We start from the raw sequence: 26,197 nt of genomic DNA on the forward strand, positions 1-26,197 counted from the left end.
TTGTAGAACAAATCAATGATATAATTTTAGCGATTGTTACTCATTTGAAATTATTTCAGATCAAACGTTTGGGCATTGTGACAGCGCTTCAAGAGAGGAACAACGACACGCAGAAACGTATTAGTGATTTTGAGAATATTGGAATCCTGTAGTTGTGTTCTTTGCTGGGTTTTACTGTCAACAATAAAGAAGCTAGAATATGACCAGCACAATTCCTGTTTGTAGTGCAATGTGTTCTTTAACTATTCTGGCAATGATGCTAGTACCTTCTACCAATTATGTCATGCAGCAATAAACTTAAAAAAACCCGAAACATTGAAATTTGGCCGAACGTACCCAAGGAGTGGTTAAGTTGATCAATGTCCACAGATGATGGCATATTTTACTTATTAAATAAAAACAGCAAATAAAATCAATTTATAGATTCAATTTATTGTTATAAAAACTGTGTTTTTGAACAACTGAGACTTACAGCATAGCTTCTTTGTTTATGTCCACACTTAACTAACCAAAATGTTGGTTAAATAGCGGACGGAACTATTTTTTGAAACAACACCAATGCCTTTTCACACACTTTATTCAGAGAACTGAACAGCTGAAATCTTGATCACAACATTCAATGAAATTTGAACATAATCCATTGCAGAAGTTGTTCCATCGACGCTGGTCGCAGAACGTGCATCAGCCTTTCGTTCCACTTTCAGCTTCTTTCCCTGAATGACGTCATTGACGGTTGCTTCCTGTTCAATGCTGCTTCGTTAATATTTCCTGACAGCATTGCTCGGGTCCTATTCCTACCAGTGCAAAACACGTCCCATATACCCTATGGCACTGCAAATACTACGAAAAGCAAGTGTTGGTCGAATATTGCATCTTAAGAAAGACTAAGTACATACATACAACTTAAAATATGTATCCCGTCTTTCACTTTAAACTGCACAAACCCAAATTTACAATAGCTATGTTCATACTGCGTGGAATTTAGAATCACACAATAGAAATCGCAATCTGTTAACAAACATCAATGGAATTTGTCTCATTTGTACACTAAACACTGAATATCGTAAATTATATGACAACTTACCTTGAAATCCTGCTCGTCTGCACATCCTACCAATGGTCTGCTTGAGTGTACTCTTCCCTATTGGCTGAACACTAAACCACTGATCATCTCTTGGATTCACGAGGAGACGCAAATACAAATCATCCGGAGCGTTCTTTGGGACATGTATTTCCGGAAATATTCTCACAATGCACTTGTCTGGCTCAGTCGGATTAGCACATGCTATTACAGATTTAGGCTCAACACTAAAGTCCTTCAATCCTCTGTGAAAGCATTTACTAACTTTTTCAGAATATCTCAGGTATTCCCCTTGCTCATTATCACCGATCTCAAGTTGATTAATAGTTAACTGACGACGTTCCTCTCCGCTCTTTAGTGCAAAATTCAAACCATGAAGGTACACCATGGTATCAACCAAAGTTGAAGGATCTGATGAACCCACAATACCTTTGTCCCACAGAGTACGTTCTTGCTCGAAAGTGATGACGTTTGCTTGTTTTGTGGGCATACCGATGTCTTTATGCGGTTCCACTTTCATCACACTGCCCAACGTATTGTGTAGTTCAAGGAATATCTTGTCCAATAACAGTTTCACAGGTCTACCTTAATCGCCTAAATACATCTGGATTAGTAGGACACGTTGCCTCGGGACACATGATTGTCTTATGGTGGCGGGAAAACATTCATGCACATCGTGCTTTACGTCTAAATGGTTCTCATTAAGGGCCCAGCTAGCTGGTCTACCTGCCACTGAATGCGTATAAAGTTTGATAGAGTCTGCATGAATTGCACGGGCTTTTCTTGCTGCTAATATTTATACTTCTCGTCCAGGGCTTTGTTCAGCGGTTAAAAAGCCCCAAAATGCCTCTATTTATTGTACACTTTCAGCTGTCATATGATTCAACCAAATTGTCCCTCATGTTTTATCAAATGAATCCATAAATATATGATTATCATGATAAATTGACTATTCATTTGTATATGCTATATAGGTAATATATACGCTATATATGTAAATATGTTAGAGCACTCGGACTTTGGTCTCTTCACTTCGCTCATCAACCATTAGAGACCAAGCACTCTTACTCTAACATATACATAAATCAAGTCATGCTTAGTGGTTTTAACCAAGCCAAGCATTAGTTCTGGTATACACAATTGTCAAAAAACAGTAAATTCAAACTATTTTTTCTCTCTCATATTTTACCTGAACGGTTATCGAGAAGCTAACAACAAACTTTAATTAAATGTGTGTATGCTGACTACTCAACACACAAACTTAGAAAATTCAAATTTTCAGACAAGATATTTACTATTGTACGACAGTGATATTTTGAGTAATTTACCTTGACTGTATCATGATTGAACTATTTTTAAGAAGTAATTTCAAACATTGAAACGCTTAACAGTGTAGCACTAAAGAATAGCGCTTGGAACAATTATATTTTCACACGAGATGTTTACTCCTATATGACAGTGACCTTTCCGAATATTTTACTATCATTGTATCATTTCTGAACCTTTATGCTTAATCCTCTTTAGAACTGACATGAAACTAACGCCATATTTTAACACCACATGATAGATAAATCTGAACTTTCGGCTCTGAAGAGAAAACAATGTCCACGTTTTTTATGGCCACCACAGAAGATGTAGCCTCTCTATATATGGCATCAAAGGTATCATAACCCATTCCATTAATTCAAAAAAGGTGGGTGGCTTAACTAACACGGCGACATAATCAAACCACCCTACCCCTAAGGGGAAATACATGTGGTATCGATTAATAGTATATATTTTTTATATTTTTAATAGTCAATAGTTCTGTTTATTTTTTTTTTAATTTTGGGCATTCGAAATGAGGGAATCGTAATGCCACGACTGATCGAAATATCGTCATAGGTCGACTTGAATCTGGGAAATCGCCGTTCTCTAACATTCCAACGTTTATAAGAGCACTATGTACCACCACTTGGGATCATTTCCCATAGACCAATTCCGCCTAAGGTCGGCCGAGAAGCGACCATCCAAGTAAAGCGGTACCACCCAAGCCAAAGACCGCTATATCCGGGTTTCCCACTTGCGTCATCTTCTTGTCAAGCTCGTGTAGACTTCACGGCCAATTCTTGGTTTGAGAAGAATTCCCGACCAAACTGGCTCGCCAGGTATCGGCTGTGTGTAACTGTGACTCGACCCAGTATGTTTTAGAGACATCCATTGTGGCAATCTCTCACGGTGGTGTCGTGGAATGCGCTACTGGAACAGTGTAACTGGAGGCGAGCCTGGTTCAGTGGTAAATCACGATTTCTACTTCACCGACGAGATGGAAGACTGCCTGCTTGCCATCCCACAAATGAACGTTTAGCCCTAAATGGAACTTGACAGGTAGACAGATTGAAATTACATGAAATAATTGCTTTTAAAATTAAAGCAATAAGTTCTTCTAAGAAATTGCACACATTTCGTTTTTAAGAGTGTGTTTCGTGCTATCTGCATTAATAACAATAATAATAATAATAATGATAAGGGATATCTAGGGCGCCTGGTATCCAAGTTGAAGCTATTCAGAAAGTCATACAAGTCACAGTTCATTACTTTTGTGGATTACCCAAGCGGCCTTTGAGGCGCTGGAAGGATATAATTACATCACTTATCGCATCGGGTTCTAATTTTCTGGGCGAACCGCGTTACTTTTGAACAAACCCACTAGCGTAAGGTGAAACAACAAGTATCACATGTGCTCCCTTGTGTCGCAGGACGTAAGTCCTAGCAACTCTCACGTATTAATCTGCCAAACTCCGTCACTCATCGCATACCTAACGTTGCTTAACTTCCACTGATTTGTGACTTCAGCTTTATCAACAGGTACACACACTATAACACACATAGTCCTTAAGGCTTTTGATGTTTAAACAAGGCGTATGTCAGTTTTACGTTGTGGATGCTGAAACGGTTACGGTTAAAACGGCATTAGGCATTATTTGGAGCTTAGTCATTGTTTGATGTAGCCTATGGATCCTGAAGACGTCGCTTTGTGTGCATTTCATGACTAAAATAAGTATGTTTCAGAGAATATCATTCAGGATAAAACTACAGTAGACGAATTAACTGGGGATGAAGAAATAAGTTTGCTTCTAATTGCTAGTTCCTTATATATACGGGATCTACCGTATGCAATGTAACGTCATTAAAACCAAGATCAAACCTTTAACTGAGTTTGGTTTTGTGCATCCTTAGGAACATCATGGCGCGGTACACAAGAAATGGGCAATACATATTGTACCCATGTGAGGATTCGAACCCGGGTCTTCGGCGTGACAAGCCAACGCTTTAGCTTTGATCTAAGAAGATCACAATCTCACCAATCTAACTCATCGAAAATTTTAATGTGTAACGAAGCGTTATTCCATTCAGACTTCGCTCGAGGTGCGAAGCCATTTGACACAAGCGCGTGTTTTTCGTTTACGACACTACAATGAATGAAATGGTGTGAAGCGAAGTGAAGAAACTCGTGGGAATATGCAACCCTGGTAACGGTGTAATCAACTGACGTGTGGGTAATGAAGATTTGGTTCTCCATCACTTTCAACAATATGCCAGACAAATGATGAAAGGGACGCTATAAAGACTGTTAAATAGGAAACATATCACGATGGGACAAATTAACAATGAAGCTACCCCAAAGCCCTTAAGGGCATGGTTACCTGTAAATATTCCCGGGGTAGAATAGGCCTTCAACAACCCGTGCTTGCCATAAAAGACGACTATGCTTCTCGTAAGAGGCGAATAACGGGATCTGGTGGTCAAGCTCACTGACTTGGTTGACACATGTCATCGGTTCCCAATTGTGCAGATCGATGTTCATGTTGTTGATCACCGGACCCTCTGGTCCAGACTCGATTATTTACAGTTCGCCGCCTTATAGCTGGAATATTGCTGAGTGCGGCGTAAAACTAAACTCAATTACTCACTGGACGACTGAATATGGTTGTTTCTTCTTCTAGTGTATGATTTCAGTACAGTTCCTTTGTACTAATGATTTCGTATTTCCAAATGAATGGAAGGATTATTTGAAAACTGTTATTAAATAAAAGTTCATCTAGAACGTTTCACTTCACTTTCCTTTCTTCTTTTAATTTCTGTTTACATTCAGACGAGTATCTCCAAAACGAGGTCTACAGGGAAAAAAACATATGTCTGAGTTGTATGGTGTTTATTAACCTAGAACGATGACAAAGACGAGAAGGCACACAAACACAACACCATAGGTTTCGGAAATGCCGACGCCTCGAGACACAACTGGTCGGTTTGCGTCGCCGTAACAGACTGAATCCCGTGATGCGATTTGAGACACAAAGCAAGACGTAGACAAATAGAATGTAATGAATGTAGTTTTTTACCTCATTACTAGAGAGCAAACCAATAAATGATATGTCCTGGAAATGGCATTCCTGTTGTTGTGGACAGTAATGGTTAAATTGACAAGGTGCATTAAATACAGCATAAAGATTTATATATATATCCCAACGAACTGCGTGGTAAATATCACTAAACACAGGTTGTTCAGCTTCACCTGATCCAAAGTGATCACTAATGCATTGTGACTGTGTCAGTACTGGTCGGGTCTATTATTGTAAAGGGGTGCTCATTTGTCAGTTGATTGTCAACAGTCGAGATAATGTTGCCGTTTGACTTCTCAGCGTCGAGAAATCTTCTAACTTCCTTGGAAAAAGAAAGTAAGATGGGTTAATGTTTCCAATGTATGCATGACTCGCACGAACGCAACAGTAATAACATTCTCTATTCCCCTATTTAATGAAACAAGCTCGACCTGCCGTTTGTGCCATTTGACCTCCCGGGTCATGCATATGAAGATTACCTCAGGTGAAGCCGAACAAGCTGCAGGTGTGTTGTATCTACTGCGGTAGCTTGGGCGGAATTGAGTCCATAAGACTTCAGTTACCATGAACCATTTATTAACTAATGCTTTGTTTAGTTACTATGCATTAGATAGGTATGATTTTATAATAGATGTGAAAAAAATGTTTTGAATTACTTAAATCTAGTTTTCAGTCTTAACACTGAACAGTTGTTGAGTTGGACTTTACGTCACATCAGCATTATTCCAGCTATACAGTGACGAGATCCAGTCTGAATTCGTACCCGTTTAAATACAAAGTACAAATTGAGTTATCTTTTGAAAACACATACATTCATGACATTATTATTCTATGCAGAAAATATCGTAACACCAAATTCAAAAGCAGGCAATTCGTTATTCATAATACAAAGCTACAATTTACAGTGAAGGTCATCCTCCTTTGGAAAACGTTCTAATGTTGTGTTTGGGGGGTTCTCTTTCAATTTTTGTTTATATTTCTTCACTGGATATCTACTTTGTCAACATGCGTGTGAGTTGATGATTTCAGATTCTTTAAAAAGTGTTTCAGTGGACATGAATCCCAATCTCAATGGTCCGGAGTATGATTGTTTTTGTTTATAATCTTGCTTGGAATTGTTTCATGAACCTTGGATCAGCGTAAGAACTGTATAAGTTTGCGTTCCAGTCTACTGGCGAGAGTAGACTGGAGCGCTATTTGTTGAATGAACTACTGACGATACCGCTCAAACGAAATGTTTCCTGAGTAATTAAATCGATCAAGAGTCGGCAGTGTTATGAAATTTTGCCATGAATGATTCATGATAGCATTGATCAACAATCATGGCGTACATGAATAACGTTTCCTGAACAGAACACATTTAGGGGTTGTGTCAATGTGCCTCAAATGATGATAATGTTATGAAGGTCTGCGATGAAGATTCAGTTTTCATGGCCATACATTCCAGTGACAAGCGTGTCTTTAAAAGAGATTCTACAGTGACACACGAATCTTCAAAAGAAATTCTACAGTGACAAGCGTGTATTTAAAAGAAATCCTACAGTGACACGCGACTCTGCAGTCTACACGTTCGTTTGTGCAAGCGTGTGTCTGAAGAGGTGAGGATTGTGGAAGTGATGTGAGTTTGTGTGTTTCTGCTGGCATGTGCATGTGTGTGTATGAACGTTTGTTTTCGAGGGAGCTGAGGAATACAAAGTGTCTGAGGTCATGAATTCACGTTGGTGACAATGCATTGTTTAGCTGAAGTGGACTATTGTGTTTGCGGTTTCAATAGCCATTTTCGTTTCAAAACGAAAATATATAACAGTTGTATATTTGAATACCTCTGACGACTGAAAACGTACTGCACTACCGTTGTGGTTGTTCTGCACATAGAACAAACTAGTTTGTTCGTGACAGGGTTTTATAATTTACCTTTACCTGTAATTATAACTTGATTTTAGTCACGATGTGGCGGAAACCTTTGCAATGCGACTTAAAATCTGAACTCACACTCACTCGGAATCTCACATCATCCAGCAGACCTAGGAACAGAACTGTAAAGAAACATTTTAATCGCATGTAAATAGGAAAGACATGTTCTATGGATAGTCAGTTTCTTTATTGCACTGGGTGCGTCGTTTAGGTGTAGGTTCCAACACTGTTATCGATCAAGTGATGATACGTCGCACCCATTGCGTTAAAGACGGTGACTATATTAAACCATCTGCAGTTAACTGTTTAAAAACGTAAACTGTTCGAACCTGTTAACAATCTCCTGACAAAGGCACACCTCTTCGCAACACTAGACCCAACAAATGGTGACAGCGTCACGCATTGCATTGATCAGGTCAAGCTGAACAGCCCGTAGAAGCACTTAACAATTCGAGAAACAAATAGCCGAAAGACAACAGTTCCTGTCATTGTAGTCTGTGTGGGTCGACAAAGGCTAACTAGCGTATCACTTATCCAACAACTGCTAACAAAGCCTGATGGGTAAGGGAGACGTGTATATTGGTGTTTTCAGCCTCGACACATGAGGTCGACAGCAGCAGTCTCTGAACTAAGCAACTCCACCTCTGAGTACAGTCACCACCTGGTTAGGGATTTCTACCCTGTGCAATACTGAATGATATCGAACAAAACCAAGATCGATGCTATCTTCATCTGAATCCTTGGTACATATGTCTGTTAAAACACTACCATGGTAATGCCAAGTAACGAATTTCTTTCTAAAAAATAACTTTTCTTTTGTACCAAAATCGTTATTTCAATATATTAATTGTAAATATATGTTACATTTTTCACTTGTCCCTATGTCAGAAAGTTCTGAGACATCTAAAGTAAACTGACGCACAAAAGAAAGTACACATATTGTGCTTTGGGAATAAATCCGGAGAAACACGAAATAACGCATACGTTTGATGGCATTATGTATATTGTGTACGTACTGCTAAAAATGAACAAATATCGTACTAAATTCTTACACAGACAGATCCTCACCTTTCCTGACTAGCGTAGACGACACCAGTATATTGTTGTATCGCTTCTAGCTGAGTGGGAGACTCAACACTGTTGATGCTGAACACGTCACTGGTTGCGTAGATGAAGAACGTGTAGGTCACATGTTCTTCGTGCGTAGTGGTACCCGTAAAGGTCCGGGATAGAATACTGGCCTCTAGTAACCCATGCTTGTCGTAAGAGGCGACTAACTGGATCGTGTCGTCATACTCGCTGACTTGGTTGACACATGTCATCGGTTTCCAACTGCGCAGATCGATGCTCATGCTCATTGCTCACTGGATTGTTTGATCCAGACTGATTGATCCAGACATTCGCCATATAGCTGGAATATTGCTGAGTGCGACGTAAAAGTAAACTCACTCACTTTCATAGTGGTTATTCTCGCTCATGCGATTCTGGGTCATCTGTGTTATGCGTTTTTAAGGATAATTTCCTTTGTGATTTTGGATAAGTTGTGAATTAGATATTTTCGTCTAATTTGGATCCGAGAACCTTTTCCCGCGTGAGTTATCTTCCTCTCTGACCCACTGACATCATGAGCATCGGTCTATTCATGGTCTATTATGGATACGGCAACACGCATGAACTATGCCACCTGATCGCCTGGATATCTTAGCAGCCTCGTAGATTGTGGGTTTAACGCCGCAATCAACAATATTGAGTGGGGCAATCGTTATGGCCTTTCCAGTGATCAGCAACATGGTCAGCCAGTTAGTATAAAAAACGGATTGCCCAAGAACTAAGTTGTCCAGCTATGATCTTCAAAGACGAAACGTGTCGTGTTTATTTCTGGTGTCCCCGAAGTGATATTTATGGATTAATGCTACTAACGGCTCTCACTTATTGGGCCATGAACATCACTGACCGCATGGCAGAAATGCAGTGTCTCGCAACAAAGCAGGCAAGCAAGCAAGCAACCAAGTGTGCCCCACCACCTCAGTCTTTAAGTGTGTTTGCTGCGTGTCAAAACTCGGGTCAAAATGTAGTCTTCAGCAATATATGTTTTTAACCAAGGCATCCATGTGATTGACATCGTGAGCACCGATTTGCACATAAAACATATCACTTAAAACACTATTCCAATATCATCATCCTAGCTTGTTTTTCTACAGTGCGATGCAACTAACCAAACAAGCGATCTTCACTAACTGACGCACTGGTTTGCTCTCCTTAGATTAGAATCAGTCTTAAGCGACTGATCCTTCTTGCAAGTGGCGACTAATATAACAGGATTGGGTAATCAGGGTCGCTGACTAGGTTGACACATGCCATCGTATCCCAGTTGTGTAGATCGATGCTCATGCTGTTGATTTGTTTCTGGTCCAGCCCATTATTTGCAGATTGGCTTAGCTATTTTAATGTGGAATTAATCAAACCGGTGTAATAGTGGTGTGTGACCTTGGTGTGTGTTGGACGCCATTCATCTTGAATGCTGCCTTGTGTGGCACTAAACAACATAAAATATAAAATAATAATAGTAATATTCTTCGTTTGCCTCCCCCGAAAAGCATCGGTTGTAGCGAGCAATTATTCTGTCCTAAATCCCCCAATGGTTCAACAGTGGACAGAGAACGGTGAGAGTGTCATGAGTCTACAGTCCCCACGCAAACTGGACATTTAGTTTCATAATACGTCAGACAGTATACTATGAGATCCTTACTATGTGCAGCATCGGCAGACAGATTCACTCGCAAGAGATTACCAGCAATACATTTAGTTTATATGTAATGCGTGTAACGTCTGCCTGATGCTCCTCTTGTCAGGCGTAGACAGCAACTTGGGATATTTGAGGCAGATGATTTGAATACGGTCGTGCCGGGAAAACCCCGGTCATTAAGATTCACCCCACAAATGTCCTACTGTCATTGCTAGAATTAAACCACAAGGGAAAGTTCTGTCCACTGTTATTTGAAGTAAGTTATTAGGATAACTGATTCACTGACTTAGGAATTTATTTCCAGCGATATCACAGCGGGGGAGATGGGCTTCAAACATTGTACCCATGTGGGGAATCGAACCCGGTACTTCAGCGTGACGAGCGAACGCAGTAACCACTAGCCTACCCCACCGCCCCAAATATATATATATATACAGGCGTAATTAAAAACTATCAACTCGGAGTTTAAGCCATTTAAGCAGTAGGGTACGTTTATTCAAAACGGTAGAGTTCATTTAAATAACTACATTGTACGAGTGGTTAACCTATATGTACACAAAATTTACATACGCACAACCACGGCATCAGCTGAGAGGCCAACGTGTTGTTTGTCATTGGGCAAATTCAACAAACGCCTACTGATTATGATTCCATAGATACCATACATTGTAACGCTTACAATTTGCTATGTAGATTCAATTCTTGCTGTCCCGTCAAGATCCGGTTTAGAATTGGCATTCATCATGGCGTGTTTGTTGTAGGGCGAGTAACGGTGTCCTTGCTCGTGGCTAGGTCCTAATGGAAATTCTCTGAAACTTTTATCCCATGTAGAAATAACACTGTCTTGCGCCTAAGTTGCCGAACCTTTAGTCAAATGCCATTTTTTCTGACCTATTGGGCACATGAACCTTGCTCATACTTTACCATAGTGTATTGGAGATGGGCATGCGTTGCATCAAATATGTCTCCAAAGGTTCAACTCTCTATCAGTGAATCAATCCATGGCCTCTTATGTTGTATTTTACACACTTATCTTTCCACATGAGGCATAAATCGTAATCGTGTAATAAATATGTATTGGCAGGACATTTGAAGATTAGAATGACATATTGAGCTGTGCGGTTTTGTATGTGCACCAAAACAGACTTATTTGGTGTACATGAACGTAAGTGTTATTGCGAATGTCGATTTTAATTTCAAGAACACTTTCAATTTATTATCCTTTCTTGCGTAAAATGTTTTCTAGGAACACCGCTCGTTGAAACTTTATGCGGTAGCAGTATTGATATATAGTTTTATAGCCTCTGTCTATTCTTTATATGTTCGTGTAGAAAGTTACCAGTCTTATTGTCTTGGGATATTGTTTTTACACTTGCAATTGGACCACGGTCTTACGTTTTCTAAAAAAACATCAGTGATAAACCTAATCTGACACTTGCAGGCAGTGAAGCGAAATCTCACATCCAAAATGCCAGCTACGAAACATCTGAGAATACTAGTATTCTAAAATATGGTAGGAAATAGTTCAGATGTTTGGTTGATAGAATAGATCCCCAGAACATAGACTGGTTTCATGTTTGATATTGTGATAAATTCAGAAACATGGTTAATGGTTGTATATGTATGAGACAATTCGGACTGACTGATATGTACTGCACGATTATCAGGTGCTATCTTAATTACAAGCTATATGTTGTTAGTTCATGTGCTGTTCTTTTTTGTTAGTGTTAAATGCATATTCCTCCACAGATGCAGAATAATCTGTCGACCTATGGCACTGTGATGTCCAGCTACTATATTCTGGAGGTAATTTGGTGATATCAGTTGTTACATTATGAAGATACAATTGTGACACCAGTTGCTGTATTCTCAAGGTGATCTTGTGATACCCAGTTACTATAGTCTGGGCCATATTGTACTACACAGATGCTCTATTCTGTTGGTGATATTGGGATACCCAGTTACTGTATTCTGATGTTATTGTGATACCCAGTTGCTATATTCTAAAGGGATAATGTCTTACAAGTTTACGATATTCTCGAGGAGACATTCTGACGCTAAGTTACTAAACTGGCGGCCAAAAGAAACGTCACGAAAATTAAAACGACTGTAAATTGTCAAAGTAATAGTCAGTCTTTTTGTAAAAAGCTAAAACACATATCTCGAACACAACATGTCTGTTCCCAATGAGTACTTACGAATAATACGAATTTACACACGAATGAAATGGAAATTGTGCACAAAGCCACCCGTATCAAATTAGGGTATGAATGCTAGCCAGGTTTATTCTCTTACATCATGTTAATCGACTGACAACCAGGAATATGCCTCGTTTCACAACAGATCAGAGGGAGAGTGCAAACGGTATGTCACAGATGGAAGAGACAAAAAGCACGTGACTAGGACCATGGATGTTGCAAATTCACCATCGAAATCTTGTCACACATCACACAGGACAAACAGTGAAAGATTGGAAGCCACTAGCCAAAAAGGAAACTGGCATTTACGGTTGTTTCCTTGATGAACCGATACGTCACTGTGCCGTCACGAAGCGTCAGCAGCATTGGACATCCAGTCAGCAGACAGAATGTGACCAGACGACTCCGCATTCATGGTCTCTATGCCGATCGACCTTTCAAGGGCATGACGTTAACGTGCAAAAAACCGAAGCGCCAGATTGAGATGAACCATGACTGTGCCGGCGCATTGGCAGTCGCGAAACTGGCGAAGAGAGAACTTAGGTGACGAAAGCAAGTTCTCTTCAATATCTGTACCCAATAGAGCACCTTGGGGAATAACTGTATCAATGTATCAATGAATCAAAGCTGGAGGTGGAAACACCCGGTGATTTTTTTTCTTCATATCGATTAAATACTGTTGCTGAATGATTGACTTTTGCAATAAAAAAATAATGTTACCATATTTGGCTTAAGGTTTGTTTTAGACCAGAAAAAATGTTTGATGGCGTTTCTTTTGGACACTAGTATATATTCTGTAGGTGATATTGTGATACCCATATACTATATTACTAAGGTGATATTGTGATACACAAGTTTTGTACCTGGGGTGTGTTGTTTATAGTTGTTATGATGTACTACTGTGTACACAATTTGAAACGTTGTGCACACGTGTCACAGTATTCCAAATTTTATTATTGTATTGTCTTGCATTCGTGCATAGCTTTTAATTTACATGTTAGTTTTATATCTCTATTACGCGAGTAGTCCTACTGTTCATCGGAAACAGTTTTATAGCTTCAAGTGTAATTGATCCTCCCTGATAATAGATTTTTCTTGTCACGAAATAAATAAATAAATAAATAAATAAATAAATAAATAAAAAAATAAAAAAAATAAATAAATAAATAAATAAATAAATAAATAAATAAATAAATAAATAAATAAATAATAAAACACTCACGGTATCCAAATTTCGTAAATAGGTGCTCATGTTGTTGATCACTGGATTGTCTAGTGGAGACGCAATTATTCATAAAACCATGGACTATTGCATTGTGTGGTGTTAAACAGGAACTAAACCAAGAATCAATTCCTACATCTGATGTCATAAGTGATTTAAGATGAATGATGACCTTCAAGACAGACAGATTTTCCGTTTGAATTGATACATTCGCCTTTCTAGACTGTCATTTTGTTTTTATTTCCACCTTACGAGCGACAGTCTATCAATGTATGTCTATCAACGAGGTCACGCAACACAAGTACAAATGTCCTTACAGTATGGATCTTGCCGGAAATCTGGCAGTTCACGTTAAGTGAATCTACAAAAGTCAAACCAAATATAACTGTTCCAAGCTGGCGTCTTGATAGATCAGAAGTCAAATAAAAGTTGAACATAAATGACGATGACACTAGCCAAAGAACAAGATTCGTATGGTCGTATGCTCCAATTTTGTGTATTTTTATTAAAATACGGAGTGAAAGTGCACAGCAGGAAGAAGAGGTATTCATCTCACACTAGAACTTACAGAACAATGGGGTAGTTGGGTAGCCAGGTGGTTAATGTGTTTGCTCGGCACATAGAAGACCCAGGTTCGATTCCCCAAATGGTTACAGTATCCCTGTAAAGAAATCACGACCAAGCATGTCCTGCCAGACTATATTTTCATTACAGGGGTAAATATTACAATGTAGAAACATTGACAGAAATTTGTAGAAATGATAAATAAATCAATAATTTATTATAAGAGATATAGTTACTGGTAACTGGTCTAAAAGGTTGATCTGTTTTGTAGGCATGACATTTCATGATTGATAGTTTAGATTAGTTGCTGAGTGGCTGATCACTCAATGTGCGGTTGTAGAAAACATTCAGAGTTTATGTAAATCTGCTACTAAGTCAGCTTTTCAGCCGTGGTATATATCCTACAGTGGAAGCTGTCAAAACCGGCATTTGTCCAATCCGGCAAGTTATCAACACCGACACAACATTTCATTCCCATCTGCGACTTGAACCATCAGCTCTACAGTCCGGCACATTGTCTAAACCAGATTATTTCCTCAGTCCCAATGAGTGCCGGTTTTGACAGCTTCCACTGTATTTTGCTTTATGGCACGTTTGTCTACAAGGGATGGGTGTAATGCACTTTACGTTCCTAGCGTGGTGATCTACCTCTACCTTGTATAGATAAAATGAGTTAAAATCAATTATTAATTTTTAACTTATATATCTTTGATGAACTAGTTGATTTGCTGTCTTTCGCTGACATGATTTCATAATTTATCAACGACTATATAGATTACTTGATGTATTCAGAATATGGCTGAGGTACTACTAGTATGTCTTGAAAGTTTAGCTCACTAACTCACCCATTTCTGGTCTGCCCCGCCGTGATATTGCCATGATTATATGGCCATTTATCTTACCTCACACATGAGGTTTGTGATTGGCTAAGTGCTGTTCTATTATTTTCAATGTATCCCGCTTACAGGCGATGTATTATTTTCAATGTACACCGCTGGGAATTCCGAACTCTTCTGGTGCCTCACGGCAGTACTTCTTTGTCTCGAATAATATTGAATCACGCATGAAGCACGGAAATAACCGACGTTTTGCGATTGAAAATTGACGGAAGGGAGATAACTCTAAATCTGTTTACCTTGTGTCGTCCGCAAAATGGCGATTCGCCTCCTTTTCAACAGAAGTGCTTCAAACAGTTCAAAATTAAAATTCAGGTGTTCGGTAAGATGAACACGTTGTTCACTGGTCCTTCGGGCTCGAGGAACATAAACAAACCTCGAGGGTACATGAGCCCATGGCCCCATCGTGACCAGTGAACAACTTATGTTATACTTGCTGAACTTCACAGCCCACCTAGCTCAGTTCTGTCAAAATCCATTGACTAATATTCACGCAAAAGATTTGAAGGTTTAATTCAAGCTAGATGTGTTATGAATTAGGTAATCTTTCCTTCGACCCTCAAAAAAAAAAACAAACAAAAACATTTACAACCGAATCGTAAGACTTTATCACTGTAGTCGGGTTGGCAGATTCGCTGTCGTGGTTGATATATGTCATGGTATACCAATCGCGTAAATCCATACTCATGATGTTAATCACTGGATTGTCTGGTCCGGACTCGATTATTTAAAGACCAGTAGTGAGACAATCGCTGAATGCGGCGTTAAAAGATCAAACAAGCCACTACAAGCCATTACAATGATTCCAATGCCTCGTTGTACCGGCATTTCCCCTGGGATTAATAACGGAAAAATGCCCCTTTCGTGAGCAAATAAAAAGCCCACCATTAGGCCCATGGCTTAAAGTCGGGAAAAAATACTTGTAACTGAAGCAAAATATTCTGAGTCACGATAAACTGGAATGGACTTTAAACTTTTAAACGGAATAATACAGAACATTTAACCCATACCAATCAAAAAAGAACTTGTCTGTCATAAACCTGATATGGAATGACATCCCTTCTTTCGTTGAAATATTTACATACTTCACTTATCTTTGTGAATTTGTCCTATGATATTATCATAGTTTGGGTTAAGACCGGAGGACCGACCAAAACAAGCAGAAATAAGGGTACTTTGTTCATTGGACCTGGATAATTTTAAGCTTGTGAATGGCAACCATAATTTAGGTCAGACTCCAGGCTTAATTTGCATGTTCATGTACTCTGCAGTAAATTGATGATGATTTCTTCAAACAGTGTGTTCGTGCGTGTGCGTGCGTGTGGGTTGGTGTGATCAAGCGTTATCGCTTAATAGCACGTACATTCAGATAACGAAAGTCGCACTCACTTGACTAAACGTACAACATACATGTTCGGGGAGCATTTGTGGTGTTTTCACCTAAATGTTCTTTGACATGAGATCTATTAATCTCTAGTCACTCGCTGTCACACAGATATTTACTGGTTCACTTTGGTATATATTTCATACTACCCCAGGGCTAAGTTCATTCCTTCAGATCATTGTAAATAATTAATGGAAACATGTCGGAATACAGCTGTCAGCAACACAGTGGACGTAATTTTAGGAAGAAAAAGAAAGGTTTATTTAAGTGCAACGCGATACAAGCAATAGACACAATCGAAAATACGATATAAAGCATGACCTGGCCAGCTCAGGCTTCTGCCCTGAAGTGGTACTTTTCTATTTTCACTACTATTCTCAGTACCTTGGCGAAAGGGCAAAGAGGTTCTATTGATTTTAGCAGGGGAGTTTCAGCCTGACTGATCACACCCCACTTAGACGTAGAAACGGATTTCCAGATTTTTTTAAAGAACAGTCAGAAAGGTTTTCAAAGTCTTCTTTTTAATGTCGATGAGCTCCATGTATTTCAAGGCAACGAATTAGGGTGCTTGAAATCAAAGCGGTTGTTCTGTGACCACTTACACGCGAAAGGCTGCGTCGACATACTAACTTGATGCAGTGTTATTTATCACGAAAAGGTAAAAACGGTAGAAAGTGTCTTAGAGACGCAAAGTTGTTTTTTAACGATTTTGCGTTCTTTGTTCACCATGTCCACTTCAGAGCTGACACCTATCTATTCTCAGCACTGTCGTTGTTGCCACTATGTTCACAAAAAAGACTATGCAGTAGTATTGTATTTTACGTCTTTAAAAACGAACTCTCCATACTGCCAGGATATCACACACTTCTTCCCTCCCAGTGAAACATCAAGACCTCTATGGGTGACAGAACCATCTTGGCTGCAACCCTACTGCTCTGGAACACCATTCCTACTGTGACAGCACTTTCTTAGCTGCAGTCCCACTGCTCTAGAACACCATTCCTATTGTGACAGCACTTTCCTAGCTGCAGCCCCACTGCTCTAGAACACCATTCCTAGTGTGAGAGAACCTTCTTGGCTGCAGCCCCAGTGTGTCCCCTTATTAATATTTTCCATCCAGCGTATCCATTATCAAGTAATCAAGCATAGGTACGTATGACATAACTTGGTTATTCGTATCATTTTGCCCCATACAGCATGGATGCACGCATGTGCAACGCATGCCAGAATCAACGTTACATTATTACTTCATAGCGGGGTTATAAAGCGTACATTCTGTCCGTCCGTTCGTCTCGAAATTGTACATGCTACGTTCACCAAACTCGATATACAAGTGTATCATGACCCACAGAATCTCATATGCCATGTGCTATTTCTTTTGCAAAATGTGTGCAACACGAGGCAGTCAAGTTCATCTGTATGTCGGGTTTCCACGGAAAACACGCTAAAAATAATGTTTCCATAAATTAGTACTCTACTCAGTACATGGCAAAACTAGTATCTAACGTACGTAAAGTTTAGTAGAGTCAAGGAGATAGTCTTGTGATCTGCTGATCCTTGTCGCATTATATGTCAATATTTCCATGTCCCAAAGTGGAAAGCGGGTCTATGTTACCTGTGCTCACTTGTACTCTTGTTATTATTAGTGTGGTCTAGTTGCTGTTGCAGATACATATCGGCTCACGCAAAATACTCGGTTTGATTAAAGATGTCTGGTCAGGTATCGAATATATGCTCATATTAACATTGGAAAAGGATCCGCTTTTACCGCCAATGGTACAAGGCCCTTTCTACGGAGCTTGATCCTCTTTCTTATTGCTTTCTTCAACGTTGGGTCGGGATCAGAGACCTTGTTGTTTTTCGCGTTCCGTCATCTACGCTTGGATGTTATTGAGACGTTATTCTGAAACCTTGTTGTCTTTTTATTGCTTAACCCATGGCTCACTTTCCAACAAGCCGGTCGTGTTTACGTTATCAGAAAAGTAATCGTTTTTCTTATTACTTCATCACGAGGTGACGTGGACGTTACAGAAACCTATTCCTAGTTTCTATCATGCCACTTATCATTGCGGCTCACTTCCCGACAAGCGCCCCACAAATGTGGGCAGATACAACTTAATAGTGAAAGGTAACACAAACTATAGCCCGAACATTACGTTCTACATAGAACCCATTTTAAAATGGTCAGTTGTTTCCGCATTGGGAACAGATACTCTGAAATTGCATTTTAGCAAACATTCCAGGTTACCACTCAAAAATGCCAGACGGCACATGTCACCTTATTCCATGAATGTACTTCAACTTTAATTTGTTGGTGGTGATGTAAAACCCGTATTTTATATTGTTTTGTCCAAATACAAATAGTTTTAACTTTCCACACTGGATTTAATTGTAACTGTGATGTTCTAGTTGTTTTACTGTCATTTGACGACAGGTTTTTATAATGTATAAATATTTCATTTCAACATCAAACATGTTCTCGTCACGATATGGCCGAAATATTGCCGATGTGACGATAAATATTAATTCACTCACTCACCAATGATGTGCAACATGCCAATAGATTCAATTACAAACTAACTTTCGGCCTGTAATCATTGTCTTTTAAAACCGATACACATTTCACCCTCTGTGAGATCCCTGCTGCAAGGGTATACCATTGTACCTTTTATTCAGAAAATGTGTTCTATGTCTGTGTATGGAAATGTAGGTTGGCGATCCTCCAGTAAACTTGACACCAACTCCTACAATCGTCCTATAAAGGTACGCCCAACAGCTATGTCTGACCTGTTTCCTGACATACAATTGGCACTCGGGGGACTTGCACTTCCCTTACATAGTGTGTAAGTGGGTAGACACACTACATGAAACGTGCTACACAAATTTCGACTTTTCTTCACCCAGTAATATTGTATGTGCTTTGCATGAACATGCAACGGGTGCAGCTGTAGTAGGGCAGGATACTTCATTGTTGACTCGTTTTCAATTAAATATGTAGAAAACTAGTGCAAAACCATCCTGGACACATTTTGAAATATTGTTTCAAACACGAATCTAATATTCTGAAACACCATATAAAAATCCAGGAACACGTCGCGGGATTATGTACATAATTCAATGTGTAAATGATGATAATCTAAAAGAACGCTTTCGGGATCCAATCTATAGGAATTCAATGATTTAATTCAGATGTCGGATTATATACAAAGTCAACTGTGCATCAAACGTCCCAGAAAGGAAGTAAGAATGTTAGTAACTTCATTAGTATAAAACATCATGAGGAGAAGCGTGACCCAATCACAAAACTGTGACAAGGTGTCAGTCATGGTTGTCTTTTTTCAGTTGCCATCAGGTGAGTTGAAGCAGCTTACAGCGACTGTTAATACTGGAAACACTGACATGTGTCAGGATCGAAATTGGAACTTTGAATTTGAATATATTGCGCCTTTCTCGTTATCTGTGTACGTCAATACAATATGCTTTGTTGGGGCCTGGTTGTGCATCAGAACACAAGCAATCAATACTGGACAATGCTTTCAAAGAAACGCGAGTGCCTTGATAGTCAAACAAAATGCTATGTTTCTTTGTTAAGATGATTACAAGGACAAAGACCACTTCTTGCACATGATATCACGCCGTAACATGTGTGTATTGAATGTAGAACGCCATTTCTCAATTAAGTTCTTGGACAGTTGCTTTTGTTGCCGCTGTGCTCTTTTTAGAAATTTGATTTTGACGTATATGTTCTAGAATATTCTCGTCGTTCTTTGTTCCTCTGTTACAGTGGCGATCGTGAGGGTCGAGGATAGAATGGGTCTTAGCAACTTAGGCCATTCGTAGGAGGCGGCTTCCGTTTGTTGCAGCTATATCAATGGCGATATTGACGTGGACATCCATCTTTAGATTATATCAATCCCAAACAGCATGTTTGTCATGCACGAAGCATTCACACGTTCTTTTGTGGCCGTCAAGCCCATATAAATAAAGAAACATTCTACCTGAACTGTCAACCTAAAATGATGATGACGATGATGATGATGATAATGGGCTGTCGTGGGCAGAACAAAATACCTAAGACAATCAAATTAGGATAAAATTTTTCTTATTGATAATGAAGTCTTTTCTATTGGCTTCCGTTACGTAGCTAATGCCTGGGCGCGTTTAACGACCTATACAGCTCCACTATTCATATGTTATGGCGCCACACAAGAGCTAGGAGAAGGAACCAAATGGTGCTAAGATGGTAATGAGAATTACTGAGCTCATTCGCAAATTCAATCAGTTGCGAATGAATGACTTCGTATTTTACAGCTGTATCACTTCATTTCAGCTAAACATGACCGACGCACAAATCCGATAAAGCAAATGTGTAACCAATACCATTTATGCTTTGAAGCTAAGGATTACAAATACATCATTGCTGTTAAAGGAAACTTCGTCCAGAACGTTTTCATTGTTTGTTGTTTAAATTAGCAGCAGTGTTCAAGTTGTATGGCGGTCAGTAAATAATCGGGTCTTGATCAGACAATCCAGTGATCAACATCATGGACATTATTTAACCCCTTGAATTGATTCACATTACTGTAAGACGTAGTTCGATCTAGATCATAAGCATGCACAACCATACCGCTGGATCCGCCTATGCGGTCATCGAGGCATCATGTGCATTCGAGAACGCCTTGTCTTCGGACCAGCAAATTTCTCAATGACAAGGCCTTTGTTTACTCGCATATCTTTGTGAACATGGTAAGTGCAAGAGATGACATGCGGGCATCATCCACGGGGGGTAAATGGTTCGACTTGAACTAAGTGTAGGCATGAGCCTACTGGTCCCAATGGCAGGTAAGCTGTTGGTTACTAAAAATCCTGCTGTCTTCTCCGAAGGATGTCTGTTGTTAAATGGTGTCCTAGGTTTCTTGGTGTATGTTTCCAGGCTTCCCGCATGAGCTCTACACAGGGATTGCTGTAAGGACAAATAGACAGACAGACAACTTTTTTCAGTAGTTGAGGCCGAGTGGCCCAGAGTACAATTTGACTTGCTCAATAACAAGTGTTAGTCACGTGACATGGAATTATGGTTTTCATTGTAATTTACGGATGGATATCATTTGTTTTATGAAAATGGCAGAGCAGAGGATTTAATAATATCAGCAATATTTGAGTTGCGTACATTATATATCATTTGTGGGGCATCGTTGGGGCATTATATAAACTTCTTACGGCAAGCAGAGACAGCATCACAGACTAAATAATAAGTGATGTTCATCTTCAGTGTTACCAGAAGAACAATAAGATCATGTTAAATCCCTTTTCTACAACGTGGCATTTTAAATTCTTAAAAGAGACTAATCATTAAGAACACTAATTAATTTTAAATTGTGGATAATAAGTAAGAAAACTGGATGAATTTATTGATGCGTACCAATACTGAATATATATATAGATAGATAGATAGATAGATAGATATAGATATATATAGATAGATAGATATAGATATATATAGATAGGTAGATAGATAGATAGGTAGATAGATAGATAGATAAACAGTAGCTCTTAATCGTTGTTGAAATGTTGATATTTGTATATCACCACCATCCTACGTAAGCCAAACATAAGAAGACCCGCTTGAAAATAACATATTTCTGACACTTGAAGCCTATGAATATTTTCCACAATTATCTAATGATAACAATAATTGATCGCTGTGATAAGGGTAACGATAACCAGGCATTTTTATAAGTTTTATTCAATATATAACGACTGCCATTCGACTATCAATATGCATGTTATAGTGCCTTGTTTCGGCCAGTATGACTTTATTGGAAGCAAGTTTACTTATTGTAAGACATCTTTTGAAATTTGATGAATGGCCATTTTGAATGGCCCCGAAATAATTTGCTCCCAAAACTTCTTATCCATAAAACAGAATTGGTGCTATTTGATGTCTAAAAATAAGCCAGCAGAATCAAATGAAATAAATGTATTAGCTTTAAATGTTTGAAAATAAAATGATGATTTCATAGCTTGCGCTGCTAGGTTTTTACATGCCATAAACTAATTTAATAGGCTGGAAAATAGAAGACCCAAATATTCATAATTTCAAACATTCGTATTTTGGGGGATAACAATCAAGGCGGCCGACTGGCATACAAAACATTTATTGGTGACGACTGCACGGGGCAGAAGCTGAGCCGAGCATCAAGTCCGCTAACATCATTCAGATCTGACTATTCCAGACTGACATGTATGTGATGCAGGGGTATCGCAATACTTAAAGGGACCATGCGTCTCATTTTTACGTCTCACGCTGCAAGCGTAAACGGGTCAATATTTAGAGAAACCTCCAGCCCCACAAGCTGAACCCGACATAACCCATGCAAAGGGAAGCCATAAGTTTTCCAGTGAAAACAAACGAAAATATCTTGCAACTGGCCCATCCTTCAAATATCGGGGCTGACGGCGGCATTCATCAATGCACAGTGAATGTGATTACTTAAAAGCCACTTTATGAGATACTTGACTTGTTTGTCGTTGTCACTTTTTCAACTCATTTTCTCTGCGAATGTGCAGTTCAAATTAATTGCGTATTTGTTGCTGATTGCTGTGTGCAACATTTTGGCTAAACTGTTGATATTTCATATGATAAGTTAAATCCGAAGAAAAACTCAGCATTTACCACTAAACAGCCCTCCAGGCGTTCTTTAATTTTCAAGAGGGAAGGGAAAATCATATGAATTAAATATCAGAAATGACCTTGAGAGACATTATTGCCTCTTCTTACGTTCATAGTGCAAAACTGAACAATTTCTTCTTAGTGAAGAAATGGAACTGCCCCTTACTAGGAACTAATTGTGTCCTAGTTATAAAGTAAGCCATGTAAGTACATTGCCAATCATAAGACACATACAGACCACCCACCCACACAGAAAACCAGATACTTAGGTACAAGGGACATAAAATCATTGTTTTGATTTAAACATATTTTATTCATTGAACAAAAGGATTGTGCACAAGTAATCCAACTTAATGAAGCCCTCTCCAAATATTTACAACAGATATATTTACATTGAAGCAGGGAAGATATACATGAGAGGTCTTGTGTTTGAGAATGTGACTCATTAGCATGAACAGAGGAATCGTTTAGTTTGATTGATGTAATGATGGACATGTTTGAAGATATTCAGATTTTCTTCCCTTGAGAGGTCTGCATTGCCATGATGCAAAATAAGATATATATCTAGTAAACATCTGTTTTGTAAAATATCGCTTATGTTAGGTAAATCAAATCATTGTCTGTCACGACTGTATGTATCCTTTCAAGTCTGATTGCGATACAAATAAGACCTGCCGTATATTTTGGATCCTTGCATATTCCGCAAACGTCACAGAGGCTCTTTGTTTTGTTTAATGGTGTCTACAGAGACCTTATATATTTTATATCGATATATGGTCTTTGGTGTCGGTGGAAAGTTAAAAAAACCCTCATAAATGCAATGTATGTTTACACTACATAGTGTGTGTGTGTGTGTGTGTGTGTGCGCGCGCGCTTTAATTATATATTTAACATACAAATATTGCGTACGTCTACAAACATTTAAAGTAAATTACAACTTTCCACACTTTTAATCGTAGAATATGTGTATTATTAATGTATGGCGTGGATGATATAAATCCAGATAGTTTCTTTTCAGGAAGCAAATGTACTGTAAGTCCCTATGGTCCCTAGTATGGTGATCCACCTCCAGCTGTCGGTGTTTTATACTGTTTTTTTTGTCGTTTTTGACGACAGGATTTTATAATGTATACATATGTCATTTCAATACCAAACATGTTCTGGTTACGATATCACTGAAATATTGCCGATGTGACGTTACATATTAACTCACTCATTACAAATATTGTGCTACCTTGTATGGTGATCAACCTTTACTTGCTGGTGATCTCTGAACCGTTATTGTTTTATAATGCAGTGTGGTGTCATATTATTTATTCTTATGATAGCGTGCAAGTTCTAAATTAATAGCTGAGATAATCTAGTATTTGATAATCTAAATATTCTTGATTTCAATCTTCATGTAAATTAAGTGGTATTTGTTCTTTATTTGATGATCGCCAGGGGGAACCAGATTTCTTAACTTAGACCTTGATAATGTGTTGGAATCCGTAAATCAGTCTGATGATGAATCAGAAGCACCCACTCGTCGGCAACATACTGTGGCACAGGCCAAATGTACCAGTCATGTACAAGTGTGAACGTTATTTACCTGTTAGCTGTAAACATATCTTTTGACCCGCAGTCAAAGTGACCTATATCCTTGCAATTGTAACTTAAATGACTTGCGATTTCCTTACTGTTTCTTCGTCACCACTTCACTATCACACCGTGGCGAAGGTAAAAAGTACCAATCACGCACTTGGTCATTTCTGAAGTGTGAACCGACGCTGTGTTATCTATTCCAAGACCAAGCAACGAATGGTTGTGCACGTCTTAAGCCCAAGAAACGACAGGTATTCTTTGAGTTCTATTTATAGACCATTGCGCATACATTTACGCCTATGTCATGGGTGAATGCGAGTATAAGTGATGCACTGGATTCTGCATAATGAAAACCAATATCAATTGTTTTGTGTCAGTTCAACTTGAAGTAGATGCAATGTCTGTTTTGCATTTGAAATATCAAGCCGCTATCATACTGATGTCTACGAGATCATATGATGTATTAACATGGTATGACATGCAAAAATTAAACGATTGCAGGAAAATGTTCCTGCCATGTATTAGAACCCCCCAATAAACGACAAAAGGTGGAGAAGTCAGAGAATAGGATGTAGAAGTCACAGTATTAAGAGCTGTCAGGGCCACGAATTGGAAGAGGTTCCAGTTTATTAGCTATTTAGCAATATTCAATGTAATGAGTATATGGATTAAACGATAGACATAAATTTACAAAACTGATCACAGAAATAGGCGCCCACCCATCCGTAACTCCTAACAAATTAACACGTTTTATATTTATCCAGGCTACAGTAACGTTTAGAAACCATTTAGTCGGCAGTCAAACTGACTGACGATATTATTATAACATTGACAGTGTCATTCCAGTCCACTGGGGTTTGGGGGATGGGGAGTAGCCCCGTATTTAAAGCTTTCACTCACCACCCACCAAAAGCGGCATAAAACTAAACTCACTCACTCTAAGCATCAATTTATGTCATCATTCTCGACATGACGTCATGGCGAGGCCGACACTATTTACAAAATACCTTTACATATATTGTGTATAATCAGTCATCACTTGTGTTTTTATTTATTTGACATTTATATGATAATAATTAAATTTGTATTGTGTTCACTAAAATTCTGGCAGTCTGACTGGTTAACTGGGAACATTTCTTGTGATTTCATTTCCCAAAGAATCTAAAAACGTAAGCCATGCCCACCGAACCGGACTACTTTCGGCCTGAGAAATATCGGGGAATACATTTACACAGCGAGGGAATTCCCTTGCACTCGGCTACCTTAATGAACTTTGGATAAAAAACAAACAACTCAATTTTTTTCGTGAACATTAATGACGTTGTAACGTCTCGACAACAGGATGCGCACGTCGGAACATCAGTTCATGGCATCGCAATCCCAGTCACATCACAACCTCTTTCCACTTGCGCAAATACTGCTGCCACTACCAATCTCATTTCTACTAACTTCATGTCTAAACCGTGTCTTTCATTTCGCTGGTAATAATTCAAATGTTTGAACATGAAACTTTGCCGTTGCCGGAACGCGTCACGTTGTGTTGTTCCGCTCTG

This window comes from Haliotis asinina, chromosome 13 (assembly GCF_037392515.1).
Source record: "Haliotis asinina isolate JCU_RB_2024 chromosome 13, JCU_Hal_asi_v2, whole genome shotgun sequence".
NCBI lineage: Eukaryota > Metazoa > Mollusca > Gastropoda > Lepetellida > Haliotidae > Haliotis > Haliotis asinina.